We start from the raw sequence: 10,174 nt of genomic DNA, 5'->3' as shown, positions 1-10,174 counted from the left end.
AGATGCTCTGACGAGGTCAAAGTGACCCTTTTTAGAGCATACTGTCAAAGCTTCTACACAGGGCAACTTTGGACCAACTTCACCAGGAAAGCAATTAACACCCTAAGGGTTCAATATAACGACGCCTTCAGAATCCTGATGAAGTTGCCAAGGTGGTGTAGTGCGTCGAGTATGTTTGCGGAAGCTCGTGTCCCCGATTTCTTTGCCGTAATTCGGTCTAGAGTGGCGTCCTTTTGGAGTAGGCTGCGCAGCTCTGAGAACTGTATCCTAGCCACGATTAGTGAATATTTGCACAGTCCAATCTGTAGGTTTTGGCTGTCTCTGCATCAGGATGCGAACCGAAAGTAGTTATTTTATTTTATTTATTTTATTCTAAATTGTAATTACTTTACTTTTTACACTTTTGTGCCATTTTAAATTGTGAATTCTATGTATAACGTTATTTTATATGGGTGCTTGCCTGAAATAAAATCAATTTATTTATTTTATTTTTTATTTTATTTTATAACCTATAACTTTATACTATAACTTTCGCGGGCCGCTGGGATTCTGCGTTGATGCGTCGATGGACGCAACTCATTGTCTCGCGCTTCACGTAGGTAGTTTATAAGTTTTTATTTGTAGATTTATTTACTATTATTTGTTATTATGATTTTAAAAATACTAACATTAGCTTATAAGTATCTTGATTATTTATGTTTTGAATGTGATGAATTTGAGTGAAAAAATTGAAATTGATATAGGTACAATCTCATGGTGGATTTTGAGCATTTACTTTTGGATGGCAACTATACTGCCGCACCGTTTGCAGCAGCGAGAGACGAGCGATATCACTGTATTTTTTTTTGGAAAATTGCATTACTGGTGTAGCCACATACATAGCTGTCGTGATTAGAACATTCAATCCGTTATTCATTTTATCAAGGAAATTGACAGTGACATTGCTCGTTTCCCCCCCGCTGTTGCAACAGTTTAGCAGAACGCTGCTATGATCGCAATTTCAATGTCACCTTTGCCCAGCCCATTGCGGCAAAGTATAAAATATTGTTTGCGCATCTTTCCTGTGCTTGACGCTTATTGCAAGCGGCCGACTGTTTGCTATCCACGGCATTCACTTGTCCAATGTCCACACGCTGAGCGCCGAGCCGAGCTTGGATAATGTTTGCTCGGCGTAAATACCAGCGACACGTCATGCTTGTACAATGTTATCGTGGCCTGCGGAAAATCCTAGATGAAATCTGGCGGTTAAGGTTGAATTCGGATTGCGTTCATCGGCATTACAACGGTGCAGCAGGCGATGTCACTGTCCTTTCCAAAATGCGTTGCAGTCGTGTCGCTTTGCTGTCACGATTGGAATGTTCAATCCGTGACTCGTTTTATCAAAGAGATTGACAGTGTTATCTCACTTTTGTGCCGCAGTAGTAGGTAACACGCTCATATCACAGTAAAGTTTCCACAATTACTTCAAAATTATAAAAAGGGAAAAAATTGTGTATGTAAATATACTTATATTTTTTTCATTTCATCATTTTTTCAATTTGGTATGGGTTTGGTTGTCAATAAAATACATCGTAACTATACGAGCTGAATGGCTTTACTCCGTCCAAACACATGTTATATAGAGTTACCTAGATAATGTACGTCCCATAGAAAACCAAGTAAAATATTCTCGTCACAACACCATGTTGTGGTCGAGACAACTTGACGTAACGTCCCCAGCGGACGTGCGTCGCCCCGCGCCGCACACGTCGGACGTGAGTAAAAAAGTAATGTAAATTATGTAGAAGATCATTGATTTAAAGCTCAGTAAATGGGGTTTATCATACAAACCACTGCATCCAGTTAATATTTCTTTTATTACATCGATACACCGTATTAACTAAGATCAAATCGTACATAATATCGGTCGACGGCATTCCGCCAAAATCTGACAGTTCTCTATATAAAACTAAAATGACCATAAACACAACAACCAAAAAGTATAAAGCCCGGTGCATACTACACGTTATTATCAGTATAAGGCCACATACAGGATATTAACTATTGTGATGCTTACAGCTTCGGCCATCCTTTTTTTTAAAAGTGAGCCCTCTCACTAAAAGTAATTATAAACATTAATAACAACAGCAATATATCGTAACACTTTTATCGATATCAAAGATAAACATTCACAACAACAGTATTTGTAAAGTTCTACACAGTACACTTCTTATGCACAGTATGGGCTCACATGAATCAATCATAGCCAATAATAACCTTTAGCCTTATTGAGAAATAAATCTTAACGCTTAACATGCTTGAATCTGAGATCATGTAAACAGTCATTGAATACAACCAACACCTGGTAGCATTAACAGCCTTCTTTAGATAGTCTTTCAATATATGAACTAACTTACAATCATGGTCTGCTCTAGGCAGTCTGCCAAAGTATAAACCAACCTCAACGATCACAGTCTGCCCTCAAGGCCTGATCTAAACAATTTGGCAAAGTATAATACATGATTATAAACAATCACAGTCTGCACTCAAGGCCTGATCTAAACAATTTGGCAAAGTATAATACATGATCATAAACAATCACAGTCTGCACTCAAGGCCTGATCTAAACAATTTGGCAAAGTATAATACATGATCATAAACAATCACAGTCTGCACTCAAGGCCTGATCTAAACAATTTGGCAAAGTATAATACATGATCATAAACAATCACAGTCTGCACTCAAGGCCTGATCTAAACAATTTAGCAAAGTATAATACATGATCGTAAACAATCACAGTCTGCACTCAAGGCCTGCTCTAAACAGTTGGGCAAAGTATAATACATGATCATAAACAATCACAGTCTGCACTCAAGACCTGCTCTAAACAGTTGGACAAAGTATAATACATGATCATAAACAATCACAGTCTGCACTCAAGGCCTGCTCTAAACAGTCTGGCAAAGTATAAATACATGATCATAAACAATCACAGTCTGCCTCAAGGCCTGCTCTAAACAGTTTGAAAAAGTATATAACATGATCAGAAGCAATCACAGTCTGCCCTTAAGGCCTGCTCTAAACAGTTTGGCAAAATATAATACATAACCACAAACAATCACAGTCTGCCCTCAAGGCCTGTTCTAAACAGTTTGGCAAAGTATAAATCAACATCAAAAATCACAGTCTGCCCTCAAGGCCTGCTCTAGGAATTTTAACAAAATATAACACATCATAAACAATCACAGTCTGCCTTCAAGGCCTGTTCTAGACATCATTCCAAAGTATAAATTGTTATAGCCTGCTCTAGACTTGACTGGTCTAGACAGTCTGCCATCACGGCCTGCTCTAAAAGACAAGCTGCTATCAAAGCCTGTTCTAGACAGTCTGCCAAAACTCACACCTAATCATTTTAATGATTTAATTTGTTAGGGCCTGCTCTAGACTAGATTAGTCTAGACAGTCTGCCACAACGGCCTGCTCTAGAAGACAGGCTGCTATCATAGCCTGTTCTAGACAGTCTGCCAAACCTCACACCTAATCATTGTAATGATTTAATTTGTTATGGCCTGCTCTAGACTAGATTCGTCTAGACAGTCTGCCATCACGGCCTGCTCTAGAAGACAGGCTGCTATCATAGCCTGTTCTAGACAGTCTGCCAAACCTCACACCTAATCATTGTACTGATTTAATTTGTTATGGCCTGCTTCAGACTAGATTAGTCTAGACAGTCTGCCATCACGGCCTGCTCTAGAAGACAGGCTGCTATCATAGCCTGTTCTAGACAGTCTGCCTTCAAGGCCTACTCTGGGCAGTTTGTCAAAGTATAAACGAATATAATGAATCAGGCAACAAGGCCAACTTCTTCAATTTCAACATTTATTCAGCAAATAGGCCACAAGGGCACTTTTACACGTCAACATGGAATTTGCATACAATTTAAAAAAAACACATCAACAATTATAAAATACAACTAACCGCAAATATCAATTCAAACAAATTACAAGTATCTCATATTACAAGTACCTTAACAGCATATATACCTACTTATGGCCTCTAGACAGTCTGCCATCAGGGCCTGCTCTAGATAGTCAGCCAAAGTATAAACTAACATAATAAACAGTCATGGCCTGCTCTAGACAGTCTGCCATTACGGCCTGTACTAGACAGTCTGCCAAACTAACCAACCCAACCAACCCAACACTCAGAGACTCTCGCTGGTCAGATGCAGATTGCTATATCCTGGACACGGCGTGTATAGTACGCCGGTTTCTCACTCAGCGGCCCTGGCCATCGGCAGCTTGGACCCTGCCCCACTGCTGACAGCACCATGTAATAGCTTAACCTTCTTTGCTTTAGTCAGCTCTTGCTGCGAGACCCTCGCTTATCATCAACTTCATTCGTCCAGCCAGGTTACCAGCGTTGAAACATAAAACAAATAAAAATGTTATAATTATTGGCAGTAGCAAAGATCGTTTTAGTCACAGTCATCATTAACAATGAACATTTTATAAGCCATAATTATCGACACAGTCGATCATTATCAACATCATCAGTCGTTACTATAATATACCTAATCATCATCTATATTCTATATCGTCATCAAAGTCGATCATCATCATTCAGTCATTATCATCTTCAACATCATCAATCGTTACTATAATATACCTAATCATCATCTATATTCTATATCGTCATCAAAATCGATCATCATCGTTCAGTCAAGCATTATCGCCGACATTGTCATCGAAATCACCCAGCTCCGTTATCATCATTGATTTGGTCAGTTATTGACCGTTATAGACATCGAGGCAAACACCGTCGCTGACACCGTCACTGTAGACGACATGTTCAGTCATATACATCATCATCGTTATCGGAATCGGAACTCTGTTGCCTAAGATTTTCCTTAGGTACCTGATTTACTCATAGGTGCTGAAATCGTAATCAGATGTCACAACATTAATTAAATAAAATGACATAAATATTCAATCAATTCATCAACACCGAAAATAATTACATTTAAAACGTGTTTTTTTTTTTTTGTTCGTTGTTACATCCGGTTATTGCCTATACTAGTGATGACAACACACTTCATGGCGAAAATGCAATCACTAATTTTGTGTTTATTAAACACGGTTGTTTTGCCTAAATATTTTTAATATCACCCACTTATTTCTTGTCATCACTGTACCTTCTGTCACAAAATCATGTGTGTCTTTATCAAGCTAAATTTTTATGATACAAAAATTTATGAATTACTTTATAAGGCTTCATTAAATTAAAATGTTATCTACTTTTAACTTCATTCATATAACTCACTCTGGTGTGTATATCCTTTGTTTAGGTCAATCACACAGTTCTTCACAAAACCATACTAAAATGTCTTAGTAAATAATTAGTGTTACCTGTTATATTCATCAATTTTACATTTTAAGTCAATTTTCAATGACAATCCTGTAAGTCTTGTCTTTTCAAAGGAACACTGATTTTGTTAGCATATTAATTTTATATAAATTGATTTTCTTAAACTTTACAATATTTTTATATAACTAAGTAAACTGCTTTTACCTTTGTAAGACACTTTCTGGTCGTGTCCATTACTTACACCTTTACCTACTTTTTAGTAACCTGAAATTTAATGATTGAATAGCACTAACTGTTAAGTTTATTAACCTGAACCTGTCATACAATAATTATTTCAGATTCACCCTTAAAGCAAATGAAACTATAAGTCACTAATAAATTGTATTTCATAGCAACAATTCATGATTTCATTCGTGATTTGTTATTGGATTGTACAGCTGCATTATTTAAATTTTCATACCTAGTAAATTTAAGAAAAATAATACAACATTCATTGACTTATAAATTTCTTCATAAAGATGGGACTTACGGGCACCCAGTATGGTGCCAGCACAGCGGTGTCAGTGAATGCGAGCCAAGCGTGCACTCCAAAGTAACTATGCGACTGATGCAAACTCATCAACCATCAATGTGCATTGTAGCAATCGAACTAGGCACACCAAATGAGAATGTTCGGTTATATGAATGGGCATATCTTTACTTTTGAAATCTTTGACAACACTAATATTTTCAACAATATGACCATGTGTGTTGACAGCACAGAAAAGTAATCTGTTCACTCAATCCTGTTTAACTAATGCTTTTATAGGCAGAATTTGCACTATGCTATTTGCACTTACTAAAATGCATAAAAAACACACAAACATAGATAAATACTGCTTCTCAACTATGTAAAGGTATTAAGTATTATATATAGTATTAATAGAGCTACAAGAATTCTAAATAAAAAGACTTGCATGATGTGAAATGTCAAAAACCAAAACGGGCCCGAGACATCAACATCATATTCCCTGAATGATAATAATGATGCTTTGAAATTGTAATTTATATTTTGGCACCGTAGAGGAACATGACAGCAGTAAATTGGTGCAAGTCTGTTTTACAATATAAAATGGTACTTAATATCATTAATGATATTAATTTAACTTCCTTGGTTTGTATGTGAGGTGTGAGGGTTAATACCTTCGCTGCAGCATTAAGTGTAACTCGTAATTAACCATACTTTGTATGAGGTCTTTCAACCACCTACCGCAGTGAAGATGTCAAGTCTGGAATAATATCCCTATAGTCCAATATGCAAAATTTCCATACATCAAATGATATCTAAAATTTCCAAAAATTCAGCACATTTATTTTCATCTTTAAATTGTATAAGTACCGATGTAAATATTTCTCATATACAAAATTAGATTATTGTAATGCTACATTTAAAACAATATTATGAAAAAGACATGAAACTATCAGTATCATTTCATATTTAAAAATCATATAGTGTGTGTGATTCCATTCATTCAGTTTTGTTTCTATTTGCCTCTCTTTAAATTTCCAGATAAATAATTTTCAATATACTTAGCAATACTAGGCAAGTCAATACTTATACCTATATCATTCAATATCTTCAATTAACTTTTTTCTTTTGAATTTTCCCATATGAGTACCTAAAACCTAAATAACTTTTATAAATAAATAATTTGTTTGTTATCAAATCATAAACGAATTCATTTGTGTATTTTATCCAAAATGATTTAAATGATTTTTATTAAGATTCTATTGAGACCAAAGTAGATAGAAGTATATTTTAATGAGTGTGCTGCTTGCTAAAGGCCTCCTTTAGCTCTTTTTCTTTAAAACTATCATGGGCCACTGTCCTACAATTCTAGCCCGCTGACAGATTAAGTTCTTCCTCTCATCTTAGTTATACCATCATTCCATCATAGCAAAAACCTCTAGGATACCAATCCAATACCTTTTGTTTGTTATCTCTTAACATATATAAGTATTATATACTCATGCATAATTAAAAAAACCTTTCATTGCCATTAGTCCATCCAAAAATAGTAATAGTCAACATTCAACTTACAGAATGTCATTATACAACTCAGTGTTAATAACTAGATTCACTGAGCACTTGCACTGCACAATGCCATCCTTACCGCGTTGCCTTCCTTCATAACCATGTCACAGGCTCTTAAGTATGGCTCTTGTCTCACCAGAAAGTTGATGGTTGATTGCTTGCGCTTGCATTTTCGAGATCTACTCTCATTGTATTCCGTCTCATCTCACAAAACCGAAAACAAACAATGACAAGAACACGGGTTAATAAATAGGTCAATACCATAGCAAATGTATGTAACTATGTACAGTACATTGAAAATTTAAAACAAAACTTTTGATTTATGCAAACGAAACGAACTGTCAATCGTTCTCTTTAGCGAGCAAAACAAACAAGCTAATGAAATCTTGTATCATTTATATACTATCAACTCAACTGTTTCGACTATGAAACAAACATTTAAAAGACCAAGCAACTTACATTTTTATGCACCTCTATACAAGTGAAAATAAATTAAGTGCATCCAATATCTATGTGGGCATTTGAATTCATAATCCCGCTTTCTGAGATGTAGAAGATCATTGATTTAAAGCTCAGTAAATGGGGTTTATCATACAAACCACTGCATCCAGTTAATATTTCTTTTATTACATCGATACACCGTATTAACTAAGATCAAATCGTACATAATATCGGTCGACGGCATTCCGCCAAAATCTGACAGTTCTCTATATAAAACTAAAATGACCATAAACACAACAACCAAAAAGTATAAAGCCCGGTGCATACTACACGTTATTATCAGTATAAGGCCACATACAGGATATTAACTATTGTGATGCTTACAATTATTATAAATATATTTATAACAATAAAAAGGTGGAAATATCTAAACGCAAAAACGTGTGACAGTTCACATAATGGTTTTAAATGTCATTTTAGTTGCGAGACGACTTGTGTTTCATAAAATACATTAATTTGTACTGGATATTTAAAGAAAAGGTGTGTTTTAAATTGAAATTGAGTGCAGAATGAGTTTAAGTTGAGGATAAGACCAGATTGCTGCTATTACAGGTTAACAAATACGTCCCATAAAGTGAAACTCGACGGCATGTAATGAACACTATTTATCGACACACTGGTCATTAAAATCAATTTAAAACGCTCTCTGTTTATTGGAATCAAGATAAGAATGTTATATCCCTTGGAAATACTGGTGGCCTAACCATGATATTCGAAAACAGCGAGATGACAAATAGAAATATATACAAAGTCGGCCTCTGAAAATCGTAACCCACAACAGAAGTGAACTATATTCATAACTATAAACGCACATAAAACAAGATGCTAAATATGAAATCAAGTATTATAGTGTGAAGAAAATGTATTGGACAATTCCAGACCAGTCGGCATAATAGGTTATATATAAGTGAGCAAAATGTGTAATGTAAAACTGATTATAATACTTCAATTCATACATACTTGCTTGTGTTTTATTTGCTTTTACAAAATATCTTATTCATTAACCCTAGAAACAACAACTTTGCAAGTAATGAACTAAAAATAGTTTTACTTATGGTGCTATTTATATTTAAATTCATAACAGAAATTTTGAAAAACTTGTTATAATAAACCCAGTGATTATTAACTACTACAAGTGCAATTTGAATTTGAAAATTTGTGTTTCTTCTAAATGAAAAATACCTACAGCTGTACAGTCTTTTGCATGCTATGATTTTCCAGTCAGTTACATAGTCATGATTGTATTATTTTATTTATTAGAATACTAAGTTACAATTAGATTTAACAATTCACAGGCTCCATAAATCTATATTTATTTTGTGTGTGGGCTTACCTGGGTATCTCTTATCTTCAATTATGACATTATACCTATTATAGAGTCCCGTACCCGTTATCGACATGGCATGGCAGGGCGTCTTTCAGAGGCATCCGTACACATTGAGGTCTGCTTGTGAATGTCAAGGTATCCCTCTGGCATTTACAGGTTTACCACAGTGTCTTAGCACGCCAAGGTGTTCTTAGCATTTGTTTGTCTGAGGGGTGCCTCGGCATGCCCTAGCATACTTACCTTGATACTAAGCCAAAGGATCTCTTACTGTGTCTAGGCAATAGTGGCCTCCGAGCCTAATAAAGTAATTCTTCTGGAAATATCGAATATACATGAGAACAACTGAGTAGTTTAATAGGTATAACCTGCGGTGGCAGCATGGTTCCATTTTTATCACTTGTCACTATGCCCATCACTTTCGCGATTACATACTTGTTAGAATGTGACAGGCGGCATGGTGACAAATGATAAAGAGCTGACCATCTTAGTTGTTTCCTGTCCTACTGGACAACATTTATAAATATAACAGCCAATACCTAGGTTAGATAAAATAATATGGCTTGCCTTCTGTCACCTGAATTTTACTTGTGTTCAACCAGTCATACAGTGAAGTTGCATATAAATAAATTACAATGTAAAAATTGTATATAACCCTAGCCATGTATTGGAAATAGCATACCAGTAAATTGGTAAAAAATATAATCCATAGGTCTTAAATAGCAATAGAGCATCAGGACATACTTTAGAGAATGTGTGAACCCATTATTTTTAAATCTAACTACACAATACCCTACCTACATATTAACCTACCCAGTCCCTATAAATCATCATTCAAAACCGAACATACCTAAATAGCTCTAAATTCAGTCATAAGAAACGGCCCTCAGTTTGATTTTATTTGTTTTCCCCATACCAGTTTTTCAACA

At 35.4% G+C, this 10,174-nt stretch overlaps 1 long non-coding RNA gene across 1 annotated transcript; it reads right to left on the bottom strand.

Moving 5' to 3' along the window:
- Positions 1 to 1,837: 1,837 nt before the first annotated feature.
- On the bottom strand, positions 1,838 to 8,248 carry LOC133528740 (uncharacterized). Its single transcript, XR_009801048.1, has 2 exons — positions 7,427 to 8,248; positions 1,838 to 4,373 (listed from the first exon to the last, which is right to left on the bottom strand). It is a non-coding gene; the product is annotated as an uncharacterized LOC133528740 (long non-coding RNA).
- Positions 8,249 to 10,174: the final 1,926 nt, after the last annotated feature.

The sequence above is a fragment of the Cydia pomonella genome, chromosome 20, assembly GCF_033807575.1.
Source record: "Cydia pomonella isolate Wapato2018A chromosome 20, ilCydPomo1, whole genome shotgun sequence".
Classification (NCBI taxonomy): domain Eukaryota; kingdom Metazoa; phylum Arthropoda; class Insecta; order Lepidoptera; family Tortricidae; genus Cydia; species Cydia pomonella.
The sequence above is the reverse complement of the archived record's forward strand: the minus strand, read 5'-3'. Positions and strand labels throughout refer to the sequence as shown.